Here is a 20,208-nt window from a genome sequence, read left to right as displayed (position 1 = left end):
TTGCACCATTGGTGATAACTGGCATCAAGCCAGTTTCTTGGAAGGTGGCTTTCCTTATTGCGATCACGTCAGTTAGGTGCATACGCGAAATTCAGGACTTATCAGCAGAAGAGCCATGCACAGTTTCTGATGGAGCCAAAGTGGTAATGCATAAACATACTTAATTTCTACTAAAAATAGTATCAGCGTTTCTTATAAACCAGGAGATAAACTTGCTGGTTTTGTTTTCTTGCCTAATCCCTCATCAGAAGTGAAAAGTGTCCTCCACTGTTTAAATGTTAGGCGGGCCTTGAAGGTTTACTTCAGGAACTATTCTCACCTCTTTCTGAGCTTTGGGAATGCAAGTTAAGGAACTCATGCGGGTAGTGTTGTGCATCCTGGAGAGTTACTCTGTCCAGTGATTACCCCGACCAGAAGTGCCCCATGGGCACCTTCTAAGTTCCATACCAGTTTCATTCGCCTTCAAATGGCATGTTGCATGGGGCTCGGTTGTCAAAGCAGCACCCAGGCTTCTTCTGCATTTTCTAAACCCTGGCGTCTAGATCTCTGAGCTTGAGGGCAGGCACTCAGTTTGGACAAACTGTTGTGAAAAATCTCTCCAGCTAAGAGCAGAAATAGGACCAGGCAACCCCACGTTACGGAGGGCTTGAGAAATCTCCCAATGGTATGGGGGAACAGGAATAAATGTAGGAGTATGACAAAGTTACTCACCGTAGTGATTACTGTACTATTAGTCCAGTGTCGCCTTTCCCTCTAACTGCCAATTAGGTATCCATCAGGAACTGACCACGGAGGTTGGAAAAGGACTGGAGGCCCAGGTGCAGGGCAAGGCATGGAGAGGCAGTCCAAGGCAGGGAATATTCTGGGCCCCACATAACAAAATTGAAAGACGACAAGAAATGTGTTGGTGCTAATAAAAAAAAGTGTCCTGGTCCTGTCGGGCAGAATGTCCCATATATATGGAGGAAAGGAGGCTGCACTAGGAGTACGGAAGTCACAACAGGGAGTAAGTTCTCCTTTTTATTCTGTTGAATTCACTTGTTGAGGCGATGAATAATATTTAAATTGGACAATTAGGCTCATGAGTTGCGACTCTGCAAACATAGACAAGCGCACCATTTACCTGTCACCAACTGCTCCTTCAGACAGTACATTTAGAGTTAGCCAGGTTGGTTCTAAATGTACCTGTGTCTTTCTAAACGAAATCATATTGAATTTGATTTAAATGTAGAGGGAAAAATAGGGTATGAAGAAAGAGAGATTAGCTCAAGAAAGAAGGCACCCTCAAGGAAGAAAGGCCAGTCCAGTAGCAGAAAAACCTGGAACCAAGACGCTTGGCTTATCATGCAGTAGAGTCGAAGATGAAACAGTAAAATATTACTGAGAAAATGCCCACACTTGTTCTCAAGATGCAGATGGGCGGTAGACCTTCTTCTTACTATACAGTGCTGAGGGTTGCCCAATGAGACTCCATTGATGTGAGAAACAATCAGGGTCCCAGGGGCATTCTTAGAAGTAATCATCTTTTCCTTTGGTCAGACTAGTGGTAGAGATTTAACCTTCTGCATCACGTATTTTAAGCCCAAGAAGTAATTATTAAAATTATCACCGAAACATTGAACCAGCTGGACAAAACTGAGATACATAGAAAACAGTGTCTTGGCCCCCCTAATTAACGCTGTTAGACATGTCAAAGGTTCTTACCTTTAGCAGCAATATGCTACTTCCAGTTAAAGTGTAACACACAAAACAGCATTCCCTAATTGTATATAAGGATTGGAATGTCACAGGTTAGTGGTGCTGTGGTAACTGGGATACGTTGCTGTCAATCAATCAGCGCTGTATCTACGTCAGCCGATGACATGACAATTGCTTCCCATTTATGCAAGGCTAGTTCAGCCTAAGCCATGAATGACTCATTTTGATATGACAGTCAAATTACAATATTCCAATACATTGATTTTGCCATATTTTGTAATGCCAGCTAATAGTAAGCTAGGGATAAACACTGTGTTGCAAAGTGTGTTTCTTTTTAAGTAATTGTTTTGAAGTTTGCTATGCAAATTATAGTCTGCCCAATCACTTCGTATTATATTAACTGAGCTCATGTGATGACTGATGTACACCCCTGAATGAAGTTATCCCTGCTTCTCTTGTCCTACTGAATGCATATTAATTGCCAAGCCAAAGGTATAGTGATATTGAATCAGCAATAATTCTTAAACTGCAGACACTATTCATGATAACTTGAACCTTATCTACCGTGTTTAAATCGCACATAACAATTCAGTGTATTAAATATGGTAATTATAATGTGCAGCTTGAGTCTTTCAATCACAGAGCCCTGTCGGCTTCAGTGTGATCTTTGTACTGTAACATAGTTTCATAGAATCTGAGTTTCTTGTTTGTGAGCTATCTAGAGCATGGCACTCATCGAGATTGGTAGCCCGCTACCATATTATATCATAATTTCAAAGAACATAAAACAAATGTGCAGGTATATCTTCCGCATGCCCATTCTCCAAATCCCAGGGCACATTTAGAATCCTCCTAATCCTGGATGCAGCTCAATCATCTTTCTTCCTCTTGCCCAAACCCCTTATTTAATATGCAAAACAGGGGGAGAGGGGCTGGCAAACTCTCTATCAGCATGAACACAGCCCCTGTTTTGCATACCAAGTAACGTTGGGTCTCACCCTAAGTTACCAGGGGACTCCAGACATGGACTCCTTGCTCATTGCTCTTAGAGAGACACAGCTTCACCTCACTGATGATGGCCAACTAGGCTGAAACACGTGTATGGGGTTGCTGTGGTACTCTTGTTCAGAGGAGAATTGCCTTGCATTTTGTTGCGTGACTGCCCCTGGGCAGGACAAAGACTGATATGTGGGGAAGTTTCTTCTCTGTGAAAAGAACAGTGAGCCAAAGACTTGGTTGAGACTCTCCTAGGGGCCATCCACCCAAGAACAAATCAATGCGCTGTGTTCGTGCTGGTAGAGAGTTTCCCAGACCCCTGCCTCCTGTTTTGCATACCAAATAACTTTGGGTCTCACCCTAAGTTACCAGGGGACTCCAGACGTGGACTCCTTGCTCACTGCTCTTAGAGAGTCACAGCTTCACCTCACTGATGATGCCCAACTAGGCTGAAACACGTGTATGGGGTTGCTGTGGTACTCTTGTTCAGAGGAGAATTGCCTCGCATTTCGGTGCTGGACTGCCCCTGGGCAGGACAAAGACTGATTTGTGGGGAAGTTTCTTCTCTGTGAAAAGAACAGCGAGCTAAAGATTTGGTTGAGACTTTCCCAGGGGCCATCCACTCAAGAACAAGTCAATGGGCTGTGTTCATGCTGGTAGAGAGTTTCCCAGACCCCGCCCCTGTTTCCCTTATTTAATATGTTCATAAACTCATTGATCTTTAGAAAATGGGAAGTCATCTGACATTTGCCTAATGCAATGTTCAAATACTTCATCTCTTCCAATAAAGCAAGTGGTATCATGAATTAGTGCAGCCTCAATAAAAACACATTTTCACTTTGATCTTGGAGAGTGGGGCGGATGAGCCACCAGAACTTTTCATTCCAGCTCAAACATCACTCGCTGTCTCTGGGACAAATTGTCAGAATAAATTCAATTCAAGCAATTCCATTACCAAAAATTATTTAAAAAACATAAAAAAACAGCAACTCATCCATTGTGTACGAACCACATGCACACAATTCAGCAACGCATGAGTACTTGCAATTTTGTAAATAAATCCTTTAAAATGCCCAATAAATAATGTAAAAATCCACAAAATGACATCCAAAATATGTCAGCTTAAAATGAACCCAGTACTTTGCAATACACAACTATACTTTATTGGAAGAACATTGAAAAAAAAGTTTAGATATAACCAACATATACTGCCCTAAAAGTTGTGACATTAAAAGAGGAGAGGTGAGGTTGCGTGAGGCAGTCACCTTAAAGCCACTCAGCTCCACTTTCTAAATTGTCTGATGCTATTTTATATTGCTCATACATCTATTTTAAATACTGCACTGTGTGTAACTGCGTCTTAGAACGATGTGTTTTAAAAATGTTATTACGTGGGCTCTCGTTTGATTCCCCCCTTCCCCGCAAGTCCTCTCTCTTTGTTTAAGAGTAGGAAGGGCTTCGCCTGAATTGTTAGCCTCTCCGGCATTTATGTGCCGGAGCGAACGCCCACGCATCGAGCACTCCGTCAGCTACCCAAAGGCGCACTTAAGGCAAGCCCGTCTGTGCCCGTCCGTGCTACGGATGTGCAGGATTGAGATCAATAACTTTATAGGCAGGAATTATTGAATTTAGTGCCCTCTGATTCAAAATTTCCTTCTGGCTGGTCGAGCTTGCTTTGGTTTAAGTTTGCCATCCAGTCTACATTGCGTGTCTTTGCAAGCTCAGAGTGATATGGGTCTGACGGTTATGAATCTCAGGCTGCCGGTGGTCGCTGCCATGGTTCTGGGACGCTTGGGCTATTGCAATGCCTTATACTTTGCCCAGCCTAAGGGCATCGTCCAGCAGCTGCAGCATCTGCAAAATCTGGCCTCGCGTGCGGTTACTGAATCTCCCTATGGGGCTCATATCTCGCCAGTTCAGCTCTCTTTTCATTGGTTGCCTCTGGCTCAGCGCATTAAGTTTAAGGCGCTCTGCCTGCTCCATCGCACTTTGCATGATTTAGGACGGAATATTTACGTGCTAAATTTTCCCATTATATTCCTAATCGAACACTACGATCAGCTTCGGCTGGCCCGTTGTGCCTTCCATTTTTTCCCCACTCTCGTATTGGAGGTCGGGTCTTTTCGGTTGCCGTGGCCCAACTATAGAATGACTTTCCATTTTCATTAAAAAATCGGCCAAATCATCTGGTGTTCAGAAAGGCTTTGAAGACTCACTTCTTTTAGAAGACCTAGCCCCATGAAACCTTCCGTTGACCGTGTGCTGTATACGTTTTCGTAAGATAACACAACATTGACACTGAACTAAAATACGCAGATATGATTAGCTTCACCTCCTTTTTGAAAGATTAACTAATTTATTGCAGATGACGTCGGTGATCCCCCTTCATGTTTATGTTGTCTGGGTGTACCTCCCTCCCAGCCGCTATCTTGTATTATTTCTTAGGTACAGGCTCGACACAGTAAAAAATGGAGGAAAGGGAATGACGGCAATAGGGAGGCAGAGTCGGAAGTCTATTGATAGTTTATGCTGGTCTAGACCATGCACCAACATAAATACCATAAAAGTGGACAGAGACTGACCCAATAGAGTATCGTTTTCCACTTGTATTGGTCCATTGAAAAGCTGTAAATTGAGTGATTGTGACACATGTTGAGCCTGTGGAAGGATCTCAGGTACAGAGCTGCACATATTTTGGTCTTGTGTTTGGCTTTTGGATGGAAGGTTATGATTGAATTGACATCGTTGTAGATCGTGCAGCTCAGAGAAACTCTAATGTATCTGTAATGGATATACTCCCTAACCTGGTCAACCTCCCTTACATGACCATGCTCTGGTTATCCCAAGCTCTGATACTAGCTGTGAAAGAAATTCTAAAAGTATTGAAGTCCACTAAGAAACCAACATTTGAGGATTGGATTGAAAGTCTCAGTTCTCTGCAAAAGAAATAATTATTCATGTAAGGAAAGAAACAGTTATGCTTTATAAAGACGTATGAACACTGTTAGGATCCAGGAGTAAGACTCAGACACAAGGGCATTGTTGTAGTTGGGAAATGCTTTAATTAAAGTTAAAAGAGGTTTGGAGAAAGTCCTATCTTGCCCTAACTCTAAGAGGGATTTCCCTGCCTCAACAAAACTAAAGGATGTCTGTGTCAGAATGTCCAAAGGAAAGTTCTCAGCCCTTTGTCCAAATCCTAACCTAACCCTTAAACGCTAAACTCAAGATAAAGTGAAATAGTCTTTCAACTGGTCGCCTGCAGCTCTTTTCCAAAGTTCCAACATAAAGTTCCAAAAAGTGCAAAAAGAAATAAACAACCATAGCTCCACAAGTCTCAAGAGATGATTTCCTTCCCCATAATTTCTCAGGCTCCTTACAGTTCACAATTTCAAAGGGTATGGTTCTTCCCTTGATCTCATTCTCACTTTCACAATGCCAAGAAGTTATTTCTCTTTTCTTGGCTCCTCCGAGTTTTTCCAACAATTCCAGAGGGAATGACTCCCTTCCCCTGGTTGCAATGTTCACATTACACAATTTCCAATCACTAGGGGAATTCTTCCCTTCCCCTAGTCACAATGTTCAAGTTCCAACTGCAGGGGAATGACTCCCTTGCCCTGGATTTCGCACACTCAAGAGGATGATTCCCTCCTCTTGATCTACTCAGTTTATATGTAGATTCTTGGCAAGCATGAGCGTGAACCCCAACCCTCCTCTATCTATCTGGTACACTCTCCTCCTTCACTTCCAATCACTTGTCTTCAAACAATTGGGTGGGGATCCCAGACTCGCAATCAGTTTGCTTGGTGTACTCTCCTGCCAGGACTTTCTTAATGTGTAACAGTTCCACGCTTTTATATTTTCTTCACTCAACCATTGAGTCCTTGACCCGTTTTAACTTTCATCATTCAACAATTGACTTGGCATCCCAGCTCCCCTGTTCAACCAGTTTATGTCATTTTCCTTCAATGATATACTGAACAATTCCCTTGGCGCCCCCACTTCCCTGCTCAAATTCACCCTGTTCATGTAATTTTCCTTCAACTGTGTGCAGTTTATGCTGCAAAGTGCCCCGGAGTCCCAACGCCCCTTTCTGGGCTCACCGGTTTGCTACTTCAGCGTTCTCTGTGGTCTATAATTCTCCCAGCAGCTCACTTCCTCCTCTTGCAGGCTCTCCGGTACGTGCAGGCCCCGGCCTTCATTCCACAGCTTCCTCTGATCTCAGTCTCTACGTGGCAAAACTCTGGATTCCAAGCCTCTTCTGACGGCGCCTCCAGGAGCTTCCTTGCTCCCCACTGCAATTTACTTCTCCGTTTTTCCGACCCACGTCGGGAGTAATGGTTCTCCATATTTCTTGATGCGTGATTTTTTTAAACATCCCGGCACCTATCTGATCCTTCCAACAATTAGAGCGCATCTCTGGGTTCCCGGCTTCAGCGCCCTGCATTGCTCTGCTGCTCTTTTTTCACTTCATTCATTCTACTACAAGGGTATGAAAGAGCCTTGTTGTCAGTCAGATTCAGTGATCTGATTTTATATTATAGTATGCCATACAGAATTGGGAAATGAAGGGGTTGGTGTCATACCCTGAGTGGAAAGGGGGATACCATGTTGGAGCTAGAGAGTCCACCTCCCTCCCATGAGGGCTATCTCCCTCCATATAGTCCTCCTTCAGACAGCTACCCCGAAGGTCAGGATCCAGTAGCAGCTGCCTTTCCCTGGCCATATGCGGTGAGAGTTTCCCCGGAGAGACAGTGATGACGTCGCTAGATTCATCAAATACCGTTGCCCTCATGTTGCTTGTTTATTCTACACCTATTGGGTAATGGGAAAGGTAATACCCATTCCCTTGTTCTTTTCCTTTCCTGTGTTCTATGCTGTGACATTAGGGCTGTAGGTCAAAAAACCAGCACATGACTCAGGCATTAGTATCCTTCCGGAGACTGATCCTTGTTAAAGGGGAATGATCAATAATCAACCAGAACTACTTCCCTGTATGGTAGTACCGTAAGTAAGACACAGCCGATTTTATTGATAGGGCCTCGATTTCAATCGTGGCCTTCTTATTTGTATTGTCCCAATGTCTTATCTTAACTTTTCTATGTATATGGCCTGATATAAACTTACATACTGCTCTACATAATCTTTTGTTATTTATTTGTTAAGTTCTGATAGTATTGTTAAGCGGATGTTTCAGTTATATGACTCATGCTTAATAAATTCCTTTAAAAAAAAGTAAACATACTTACAAATATTATCAACACATATTACCTTAACAGTTTTGACATGATATTCAAATAATAAATACATTTTTTAACATTTAAAAGTGTATTCATTGACATTGTTCATTTAGATTAGGAATGTTGAGACATTTTTTAGAAGGATGAAGAGTGTATTTAAGTATGCACAGAGGCATTTGTAGAGTCATAATATAAAATGTCTTCACAAAATAATACTATAGGGCAACGCTGGTTAAGGCGAAACCTACCATCCATGCGAAAATGCTATGCCTGATAACGCTTGAGCAATAGGATGGACCAGCGTGACATTTTACAAACATTATTTGTTGCCTGGGCCCCCCACAGGTGGAACGTTTCATGCACATCCAGGTTACAGTTCAAAAGATATGAATGGTAAAAAAAAGTGTGTTTTTCACTTTCCAGTGTCCAATTTTTGCTCAAATGCACAGACCGCTAGACGAATTTGCGTCAAATAAGAGCCAAGTTGGGCACCATGCGCTCAAAGGAAATCTTTTGTTGGTTTGGCGGACATTCGTCGAGGCGTTTTCTGAAAATTTGACATGCCCCTGTGCCCAAAAGGTTATTTATATCTTCCATGATACATTGATGGGGTCATGGCTTTTGATTTCTGAAAATTCGCCATTACACAGTTTAAAATGTAAGATCTTAATACATTTTTGGAACCTGCCCTGAAATGATAAAAGGGGTGTAAAGTAGAGTAGTTTTGAGCCTAAGGAGCATGTGGGCAGTGTAAGAAAGGATGATTTGTGAAGGTGTGGGGCTTTGGGATACAGTAGTTAGGTTATTTATTTTCTGAGCGTTTTTCTGAGATCTCGATTAGGTTTGAGTGGTCAAAAAAAAAGAGTAAATACTTCAAAACTATAATATATTGCGATGTGGCAATCAATGTTATTGGTATTTAGGGGAAGAGGAGTATTTTAAGTTAGTTTAGAAGCAATGTGTGTTTTTAATATTAAAAAAGTACAGGGATTGCTTCCTAAATTAACTTAAAATGTGTGGGAGGAGGATATTAAGGGGCTATTCATTCTAGGGTTGTTAAATTTGCTTTAAAAGCTTTTATTTGCTTCATTACCTTGAAGTAAAAGTGTGCAACCTAAGATCGAAGGAAGCCAATGCTTGTTTACTGTATCCTTTGTGTTGATTGGACAAGCTTTTCACGTAATTCAACAGTGAAGATCTAGATTTTATCCCAATGCCAACAGGGAAGATCTGTATATCATTGCACCTCCATCTTCTTCGTCACAGTGCCTAATTTGTAAACTTACCTTTACTGCATCCCTCTTCCTCGTCACAGTCCCCTCACTGTCTTTACCTCACTCTCCCTTGTCAGAGTCCCCCACTAACCCCACCTCTACATCCCTCTTCCTCGTCTTGGTACTAAGTAGTAATCTTACCCTTACCCCCGCATCCCTCTTCTTCATCCCAGTACCCTATTGTAACTTACCTTTACTGCATCCCTCTTCCTTGTCATAGTCCCCCACTGCCTTTACCTCACTCTTCCTTGTCAGAGTCCCCCACTAACCCCACCTCTACATCCCTCTTCCTCGTCTCAGTACTAAACAGTAATCTTACCCTTACCCCCGCATCCCTCTTCTTCATCCCAGTACCCTATTGTAATCTTATCTTTACTGCATCCCTCTTCCATGTCATAGTCCCCCACTGCCTTTACCTCACTCTTCCTTGTCAGAGTCCCCCACTAACCCCCGCACCGGGGTATTTTGCAGCACATACAATAACCGAGAAAGGGCTAACATCTTTAGCAAATTGATCCTCCACAGTAGTGTCACTGGCAGTGTGGCCCAATGCTTGGCGTCCTCTCATAGCCTGTTAACTACTGGGTCGAGGTTGCTCTGCAGGAATGTCCCCCTACCCCAATGTACCTGTATCTCCAGGTACTTGAAGCCATCTCCCTCAACCTGAAGGGGGCAGTCTCTCTATTAGATCTAGATTTGAGTTTCATTTTCTTTTTTTTGTGTTTAAATGTGTTAATGCCTTGGCTCCAGGCTATTTAGTCTCTTTAGTCTCCTTATATCATCTGCCTAGTGTTTTTCTTGTTTCTCAGTTTCTTCTTTCTGTTTCTTGGCCCCCATGTGCCTCTTGTCGCTGTCGTTCTTTTCAATTACTTGCTTCTAATCTATGGAATTCTCTTCTTCTGGGCAGTCGTTCTTGCTCTAACCTTGTTTTAATTAATAAACGTCTTAAAACTCACCTTCTACAGTCTGCCTTCGCCATCATGTTTTTCTATGACCTTTTGGTTGTGCCATGATTTCTGTTACCCTCTATGGCTAAACTGTCATAGAAAAAACTGCATTCACTTTAGTACTCTTATCAGCTACATTGCAGGCTAATTTGCTCCTGGCCACAGAGGCAGCAGTCACCTTATCGCGACCCCAGAGGCCATCCTCAGATTCTGTACCACATGTGTAAGTGTGCAGAGTCCTCTCTACAACTGTAGCTTCCCTCAAATGTTTGTTTAACAATCCTAATGCTACAAATTTAAAGACTCTTGAGGAAAGCAGAAGATAAGAATTTTAATTGTACTGAGGTTTGAGAATGTTCACGCCCAGGGAGCTTGATAAAGGTCTCCCTGGGGCCCCTTCAGGATGTGAACTCCATGGCTAATGGAAACAACATTTAAATAAAATCCTCTTAAGGGCTGTTCCACCTGTCATTTGATGAATGTTTGTGTAGCAAACAGGCACAAGGAGGAATGTCTATACTGCCTTTACCCTGATCACGTCATGGGATAATCCAGTATCTGCCAATTTGTTTCCAATAAAACAATTGTCTAGCAGCCTGGCTAGACAAAGGAACAGTGGCCTTTCCTTCTGCTTCTATGTGAAGGTCCATCCCAGAAGGACCAGGACGGTCCTCCTTAAAAGTTGTACCATTTCAAAGGGTGGCATCCAATGAAGAGACACCTGGCAGAAAACTGCGAAGAGTGCTGACCTGTTCAGGCCCAAAAAAGATCTGATTAGCCACCCTCCCTAATCCTACTGAACAAAATCATCTGAGACAGTTTCTGTCTTCTTGACCTTGGTGCAAGGTTCCACAGACTCTATGAAGGATATGGTTCATTAGATCTTCAAACCATTCAATGCTTAATCTCCATCGACAAGATAAAGGGCCATCCACAGCACTGTTGTCATCAAAACTTCGACATTGAAAGTCCCATCGACATGTAATATATAGTCATCATCAGCGAGACTGTCATTGAATCGATCGAAAAAGCTGTCAACTGAAACCCCATCAGCAGCAATTGTGACAAACCCATCAATGGTCCAGTCACTAATCAACAACATCCTTGTCGACAGTAGTCGCATTGATTGTAGTTTCTTTGTCAGCGTCATTGAAGCCCTCGTCTCATATGACCTGCATCTCTTTCATAATCATCCGAAGGATAGTCTCCATCAGCTGTGCAAAACAAAACCTGCCTTTTCCATCCAAAGCACTTTCACCTCCAGAGGTTAATGTTTTTGAGCCAACTCAGCTTACTCTCCAAGGTGGCAGAAGCAGGCCATCCTTGCCTTGCACGCCTATTTGCCCGCCACATTCTTAGACCTTACTGATGTTCTCCCAGAGGAGATCTGTGAGCACCAATTAGATTCAGAGTTTCAGGGCCCCGACTGCTATTTCTCAGATGATGCCTGTTATGAGATGCTGTTGTCTGTTCAGCCATGACCTAGACATCCTGGCCCAATTCCATCAACAGCATTGAAAGCACAACAATTCTGTCTTTCCTTTGACATTTTGCACATGCATGAGGTGACAGTTCTGGAGCTTTGCATGTGATAGAACACTTTGGGTCTATCATAACAAGGTTTGTGAAGATGTCTGCTCTGCTGCTAGTGGAACAGAGGTATTGGGGTCTGCTTATTCAAAGGAGAGAAAAAGCATGGAAAACTATTTTGTCCATCCACATTTTGGAGGACACCTTGGATGACTACTTGATGATAATGTAGAATACTGTTTCTGCTGCAGCAATAAGAGACCACATGGAGATGAATCATAGAGATCCTAATAATGCCCCAAACTGTCTACAAGCACAACCCAGCCCAGTGTCAGTTGTGTCAGCACAACCAGGAAAAGGCCAGCAAACCCCTAATTCCCATGCCCCCCTGGATAAGGAAAGAAAACAGCCTGATGTCTTTGAAAAATAATACCACTGGTGATGCAAAAGTAAAAGCAGCTAATGCATTGTCCATTCTGATGATGGGCGACCACCAAATATATTTTATGGTGGCACCTCTCCAAGTGATCCTACCTGACATTAAAAAGGATGAATCGTTGGCCCTCCTGCATGAGGGCGATGTGGCCTCAGATCATGCCACCTGGGTGGCAGCAGACACTGTCGACAAACTTCAGGCCTGACATACATGCATAACTGTTTGATATGAAATTCAACAGTGAGCACCTTCCTGCAAAAAAGTAGTCAACACCTTGTTGCCCATCAAGGAAAACACAGTTCGTTCATTGGGTATTCTATTGCAGCGGTGAACCTATCCCTTTCATTCCAATTGAAAATATTCAGGTTCAGGGGGAGGATCACAATGCTCCTATCATTTCCATTCTCAGAGGGTCCACATACCCCAAAAGCTGTCAGTACAAAACCCCCTATCATACCCATGTTCAAACTCCATGTGCAGAGGCCCCTCTCCATCCAATGGACAGGCATAAAAACAAGTTTGAATTTACCTCCAGGCCACCTCCATACTTCAGCAAACCAGTGGGGCGGCGCCTGGTGAATTACATCTTTCGTTGGAATGACATGGAGTCTAGTGCTGCTGGTCTTCAGCCACATGCTAGAATACTTGCAAGGATTACTGGCAACACCTCCAATGTGAAAGGAAGAAGAACATCTTAACATTCTTAGGGAGATCATCAATGGGCTCTTGCTGAAGAAAGCAAAATAACTCATGCCTCTCCGCACAAAGAAACTAAGCCAAATAATCAAGATACTTCTAGGTTTGGAAAAGTTGAGAGGCTAGTGACCTATCATGTTTCTCAGGGATCCGTCTTTTCAAATGATCACATTTGTGAAGGTTCTAGTAGAGCTTCAAAATGCTTACCGTCCCATCTTCCTGGATCTGAAAGAAACAGACTTTTTCAAACTCATCCTCCATAACCAGAAGAAGTTTCTTCAGATTGCATTGGATGAATGTGACTACCAATTCAAAGTCCTGCCCTTGAGGCTCCATTAGGGAACAAGGGTTTTACCAAATGCAAGACTGCGAAAGCCACCCAGCTCAGGAGAGCAGGTTATCATGTAAACCCTGATTTGAAAAATTGGCTTATTCAATTTTCATCGAAAGAACAAGCTAGGCAATCCACATGGCGGGAGGAGGGACATTTATCATTTTTGGGATTTTCAGTGAATTACATTCCATCCAAGCGAATTGTGTTCCTAGGAGCACTCTTGGACATGACAACCATAATGGTGAGACCATGTGATGAATGCATTCAAGCCTGAACAGTCCATTGGACACTGAAGTCCTTCTTGCCTCATTTCAAGGGGTAGGGCATTAGAAGACATTTTACAAACAACGCCACAAATAGGTTTTACATAAGGAAGAAGGGAGCATGGGCCCAGTAATACTGGTAATCTGATCTGTTACACCTTTCCCAGTATCGGCTCATTTTCTTTCGCCCGATTCCTGTCCAGAACACAGGGCAATATTCTGTATCCCAAACCAGCCTGTCAGTCTTAAAGCGTGACTGCAGAATTCTGGAAGTTTGGGTATGTAGTAATGCTTTAAGAATATAAGGAAATGACTTCTGCAGTGAGGGCTCTATCCACCAAGGGTTGCTTTGATGAAGAAATTGAAAAGGTTTTGCTCATGGTATCACCATCAAGCTAGTATCCCTTTTGACTGACAACCACGCCAAATTCTTCCCTGCATAGTAAACTTGGCTAGGGAAGACATTGCTTTCTCTTCAAGCCAAGGTTCACTGGGTGGCAATCTTGTGGGATATCAAACAGATACTCCTGCCTGTCTTACATGGTCATAAAATAGTTTATTGAAGGGCTTTTCTGGATATTCTCCCTGTGACGTAGATTTCCCTGATGTGGGAATTTAATACAGTACTTTGTAAGGTAATGGAGGACCCTTTCAAAGTAATACATGCAGAACAAACAAAATTAGTATCCTAGAATATAAACTTTTTGGTGAATATATCCTCGGCCAAAAGAGTTGAGGAAATGGAAGCCTTAATAGTTCACAAACTGTAGCTCAAACTCCACAGGGACACAGATGATCTTTCTGACTAATCCCAAATTCATGCTGTTTGTCCCCATGGATTTCAGTCTAAATCCACCTTTGATGTTTCTGATTTATTTATTTTTTTACATCCCCTCGACGCTAGCAGGAATGTCTGTCCATTCCATCGAAGGGACGAGAACTTTAAAGTACTATATTGATTGAACATGGAAAGTCTGTCTCACAGCTCAGTTATTTGTAGCTTTTGGGCCCATTGGCAGGGGTAAATGTACATTTCCAAAGAGTGCAATGACAGGTAGTTGTGAGCCTGAATTGGATTCTGTCACATAAAGAATGGCAGTCCTCTCCCTTGGAGGCCCAGAGCACATTCTACTTGGGGACTCCCTCTATATGACATCTGCGTAGCTGTGACACTGGAGGCCACACTAACCTTCACCAAATTTAACTTCATTGACAAGCTGCCCAGAGTGTTATTTTAATTGGACAGGTGGCCATGCACAGCTTTTTTCTTCAAGGTGAGCCTCATTTCTTCTCCTTCCTGCTTTGAGAAACTGTTTTGGAACCTATTTAACAGCATGTGAATCTTTAAAAGATCTCATACTCGAGAAGAAAACATGACTTAACATTAGCAACAGTTCTCCAGCACTCTTTCGCGGATTCATATGCAACCCACCCACCTAATACCATATGAGGCTCATTATGCTGGGAGCTTTTTAAACATTACCAGAATCTGAAGCTGGCATTTGGAGGCGATGATAATGGCACTGCTACCTCATTGCGTGGAGCTAAATCGCATGAAATGAAGCGGAAGGAGTACTACATTTAATGTGTTTTTTTATATACCTGTAAACTGCTTTGTTAATTTTATGTTATTGTGATTTATACTGTGGACCACTGCCATTTTCATGGTCTCCAGGCGCTCTGGTGGATCTAAAAAAGAAGGAGGGCTACCAGGGGTTTAGTTAGTGGGATTGAGAGGGAAACACGCAAGAGAGCTTTGATGTGCTGTTGGTCGCTTCAGTTATGAAAAAATGGTAATTGTGAGTTGGTTTGTTTTTAGTTGATAGATGGTATCTGGTGTTTGGTATATATGTGTGTATAGGGTGATTTGTGTCTAATTGGTTTAGTTTCTTGTTGCGTTTTGCGTAGTGTGTGCAGTTTGTGGTGGTTTTAGGTTTTTGCTGCAGTAGAGGTATGAGTGTGTTTTGTTCTGTGTTTCAGGGTGAGTATGCAGGTTATTGAGTGTTTTAGTAGGGTTAGTGGACAGTTGCTTCAAAACTCAGCTAAATGCATTACAGTGGCTACACCCACAATTCAGCTAAATTCACTACAGTGGCTACACTCAAAAGTCACCTAAACTCAGTACATTGGCTAACTTTGGTATACTTTTGGAGTGCAGCAAGATTCAACACAGTGCTAAGAATCGAATGGTAGCGATAAGATAAAGTACTGGCAGCGCTTCAGAAGCCCAGCACTGGCTGTGCTCCCAGATCCTACCACCTTACCAGATTGCTGTAGTAGAATGGCTTTGCAGGGTGCTCATGGTGACCAGGCAAACAGGTGAAGGAGGATGCCCTTTGCCGTGAACCTTAGCCAGCTGCCCCGGGACTCTCGGCTAAGAGGGCTTTCACAGAACATGAGTGTATTACTTGCAGTCTGTACCTGTGTGTGCGTGTGTATATATGTGCAAGACTATGAATACACCTGTGCATTGTGAAGGCATCATGAAGTAAGACACTGACAACAGACTTAAGATTCAAACAAAAGGTATTTATTAACTGAAATGTCAGGATGATTGAAGGCGAAACGAAAGTCTGAGTCACAGGGTTCAACTTAAAAGTCTGTCTGTGTCCAACACCTATCCTTGCCCTCACAACTAAAACTAACAAATGTGTAGGGATGTCAAAGTTAAAAGAAATAGTGTTCAACTCAAACTTCTGGACTTCTTGCAGCTCACAGCTTACTTTCAGCTCCCCTTGCCCAAGCATGAGAAAGTTCCATGAAAAAGTCTCAAAGTTTATCTTTCTCCAGCTCAAGGGAATATAGTTCCGAACCAATCCTTGGTTCCTTTCCCCAAGGTTCAAGTAACACAATCCAAAACAAAAGGGTTTTGAAACTCGGTTCCCAAGACAACAACTGTGGTTTTATAAGCCTCAGGGTTCCCTTCTCAAGACTTCAGTTTCATTACTGGCCCTTGCTTCAGTCTTTTCGAAAAGTGTCAACAAAACACTAGGTCAACCTCAACCTCTTTCTGGCTTGCCTCGTCAGTTTGTTGGCAGTGGTTTCAATGGGCTGTTTCACGGTGTCCTTGTCTTTCACCATTCAGGGCTCTCTGGTCGGGGCGCTGTTGTTAGACCACACGGTCCACCCATCACAGGTCACACAACCAGGATCCCTGGACTGCTCAGTCCACACATGTTCCTTGGCACATGCTCCTGTGTACCAAGTTACCTTCACTTAGTTCCTTTTAGTGGCCTCTTGGCTTAATGTGTAATCTTACACTACTCTGGCTTCTCCTTGATAGCCTCGTCGCTCTGCCAGCATGTGTCACGCACCTCTTTCCCAACTGGGGCCTTGCTGCACTGCATTTATTCATAAAGGTTCACTGCTTGGCTCCCTTCAACCTTTAATGTATTTGATGTCAAGGTTTGAGTTAACACATTGTGCAACATATATTCAATATTGTTTTACTTTCAGTTCGGTGTTCAATGATAGGATATGATATGATAAGTCATTTATAACGCGCCTGTGCACAAGTGTTTCTAGGTGCGAGAAGACAAGGGAGGGAAGACAGAGGGAGGACAAAATAAACAATCTTACAAGGCTTTGTGTCATTCAGATCGTGCAAGTGTGAGAATGAGAAGCGCAAGGGGAAAGGGACGGGTAGTGCAAGGGAGAGGGGAGGGGAAAAGAGGGCAGCAGTGCTCTGAGTAAGTGCAGCCAGGGAAGCACGGTTCTGGGTAGTGCAAGGAGAATGTGGAACTGTAGGGTTACAGTTATAGCCCCTAAGTGCGTGGTAAGCCCAGAGGCAGTGCAAGGGTGACTGATTAAGAAAGAGCCTGGTACCCAGTGAGAACGAGAAGTGCAAGGGGAAAGGGAGGGTGTAGTACAAGGGAGAGGGGAAAACAGGGCAGCAATGATCTGAGTAAGTGCAGCCAGGGCAGCACAGCTCTGGGCAGTGCAAGGAGAACGAGGAACTGTAGGGTTACAGTTATAGTCCCTAAGTGCGTGGTAGGCCCAGAGGCAGTGCAAGGGTGACTGATCAAGAAAGAGCCTGGTACCCAGTGAGACTCCGAGGGTAACCAAGCAACAAGTCGGTACAGCAGACAGGTAGGTCAGCAGCGAGGGAGAGAGAGAAAGCAGAGGAGAAGAGGAACATTTTCAACTGATTTGGACAATGCAAAGAGTCTTGAACTTGATCCTTGCAACCACCAGGAGCCAGTGGAGAGATTTCAGGGCTGGAGAGATATGGTCCTTTGGCTTGAGGCCAAGGATAAGCATTGCAGTCCTGTTCTGGATTAGTTGCAGAGGGCGAGAGTAGAGGAAGGCAGATTGAGAAAGAGGCTGTTGCATTAGTCCAGTCTAAAGAGAGCCTGGGGTCTGGAGACATTGAGCTTCTGCGGGAAAGTGAGAGAGGGAAGAGTCCCTTTGAGGAGGTGCAGCTGGTAGTGGGACTTCCTGGCGATGTCTGAGATGTGAGGAGAGAAAGAGAGAGTGGACTGAAAGATGACACCAAGGTTTTTTGCCTCGCAGGAAGGTGAAGGAAGAGGGCCCAAGGTGGGCAGCCAGAGTGAGAGAGGGAAAGCAGGAGCAGGGGTCCCAATGAGAAGGATCTCTGTCTTACTGGCATTAAGACAGAGACCGTTGGAGGCACACCAATCCTAAATAACGGATAGACAGTCAGGAATAAGTGAAAGAGGAGAGGAGGCTGAGGGGAGCCTGAAGCAATGCTGAGTGTCATCCGCATAACACTGAAAGTTAGAGGATAAGGTAGAGATCAGGTGGGCCAAAGGGGCCAAGTAGAGGTTAAAAAACCAGGCTGAGAGGATAGATCCCTGGGGAACACCACAGGTAGAGGGAGAGTTGGTGGAGAGAAAGGGACCAAGTTGGACCTGGGAGGGGCTGTTCAAAAGGAAGGAGGTCAGCCACTCCATGGCCTGATCCATTATGCCAAGGTTCTCACTGAGTAGATTGATCAGGATAGCGTGGTTGACTGTGTCAAAAGCAGAGGAAAGATCAAGTAGAATGAGGACAGAAGGAATGCAGGAATCAAGGTTAGAGAGCAGATCTTCATGGGTGTTCAGGAGAGCAGTTTCAGTGACTCTGACAGCTCAGAAGCCAGACTGATGGTCATGGAGGCAACCAACAGATTCAGTGTGGAGAGTAAGCTGGGAGATGGCAATCTTTTCCAAGAGTTTGCCTAGGAAAGGGCTGATGAAGATTGGGCAAAAGTTTGCCAGGCAGGTACGATCGTCAGACGGCTTCTTGAGGAGGGAGTGCACAAGGGAATACTTTAGGGGTGAGGGGAAGTTCCAGTGGCAAAAGAGTGATTACAGAAGTTGGCCAATGCTGGAGCAAGGGTGTAAATATGGTCCTTGATGGTCCTGGACGAGCAGAGGAGCACCTGTTTGGATGACACTTTCATTGATCGGACTTGTCTAAAAACCTTGTCAGGTGTTGTCAGAGGGAAAGAGGAGAAAGGAAGTGGAGAGGGAGAGATGGCCAAAGGGGGATTGAGAGAGGAAGAGGAGATAAAAGACAGGATGTCCTCAGTTTTAGCTCAGAAGTGAGTGGTCAAAGCCATATAAGGGTCTGGGAGGGAACAGGAGAGGTAGAGACTGCAACAGGATTGGCCAGTTACTCACAGATTTTAAAGAGTTTGGCTGTGTTGTTAGAGGCTGCAGAGACGCAGGCTTGAATATGTGTTCTCTTCTTGGACAGGACACAGAGTCTGTATTGCCTTTGGAGCAGGTGGCAGGCCAGTTTGTCAGAGGATGCACCCAAAGCCCTCCACTTCCTCTCAGCCACTCTGCACTTGCATTTCAGGACGGCGAGGTCAGAATCATACCAAGAGTTGCACTTGGAGGCAGGCTTCAGTTGGATTTTCATGACAGGGACAATGATGTCCAGCAGTGCTGGTCATTGGGCCGGCTCTCGGCGGATCCGAGATCCGGCACCAGATGTTTAGCCGGATCTCGGGATCCGGCCAGAGTCAGCCGCCCAAGCCCATCAACCGCGCTGTAAAAAAGAAAAAGAAAACAAAAGCGTCCCCGACGGCAGCATTTGCCGTTTACCCCGGCTTTGGCACTGATGTGTAATGCACAATGCTCACTACATGTACAACTGAAACGAATCAGTTGTACATGTAGGGAGCATTGTGCTTTACACACCAGTGCCAGAGCCGCGTAAAAGGCAATGCTGCCCTCGCGGGCGTTTTTTTTTCTTTTTCTTTTTTTCGCACAACAAAATGAACCAGGGCTCATCAAGGGGGTCTGGCCTAACTGCAGGGGTCCTGCGGGCCCGTTAGGCCACGCCACCTGATGAGCCCCGGCTCAATGGGCTACTGGCACCCCTGCCAGGCAACCTTTTGTAGTGATCAACACCCTCTCCCCCTGGGGGCGAAGGTGTTGATCTCTGCATTTGTATTCTATAGGCTTGCCTGGCAGGGGACAGGGCCTTGCCTATTCAGCCTTAATGGTGGCGCTGCCCCTTGCCAGCTGGGTAGAGGCAGCGTCACCATTAAGGCTGAAAGGGTGAGGCCGCTGGAAGCTGAGGTCGTTTTCCTGAAGACTGAAACTCCACGAGTTTCAGTCTCCATGAAAACGGCCTCAGCTTCCAGCGGCCTCCCTTTTTCTCCATAACGGTGGCGCCGGCCACGGGCTTCTTCTGCTTAAAGGGATGCCTCGCAGGTGCGGCGCCACCATTACGGCTGAAAGGCATTTTTTTCTGGAGCCTGAAGCTTTCGCACACGAGCGAGAGCTTCAGGCTTCACAAAAAAATCCTTTTCGTGTAGTGGCCGGGGCTGGCAGGGGAGATTA

The sequence above is a fragment of the Ambystoma mexicanum genome, chromosome 14, assembly GCF_040938575.1.
Source record: "Ambystoma mexicanum isolate Mex_15411 chromosome 14, UKY_AmexF1_1, whole genome shotgun sequence".
Lineage (NCBI taxonomy): Eukaryota > Metazoa > Chordata > Amphibia > Caudata > Ambystomatidae > Ambystoma > Ambystoma mexicanum.
The sequence above is the reverse complement of the archived record's forward strand: the minus strand, read 5'-3'. Positions refer to the sequence as shown.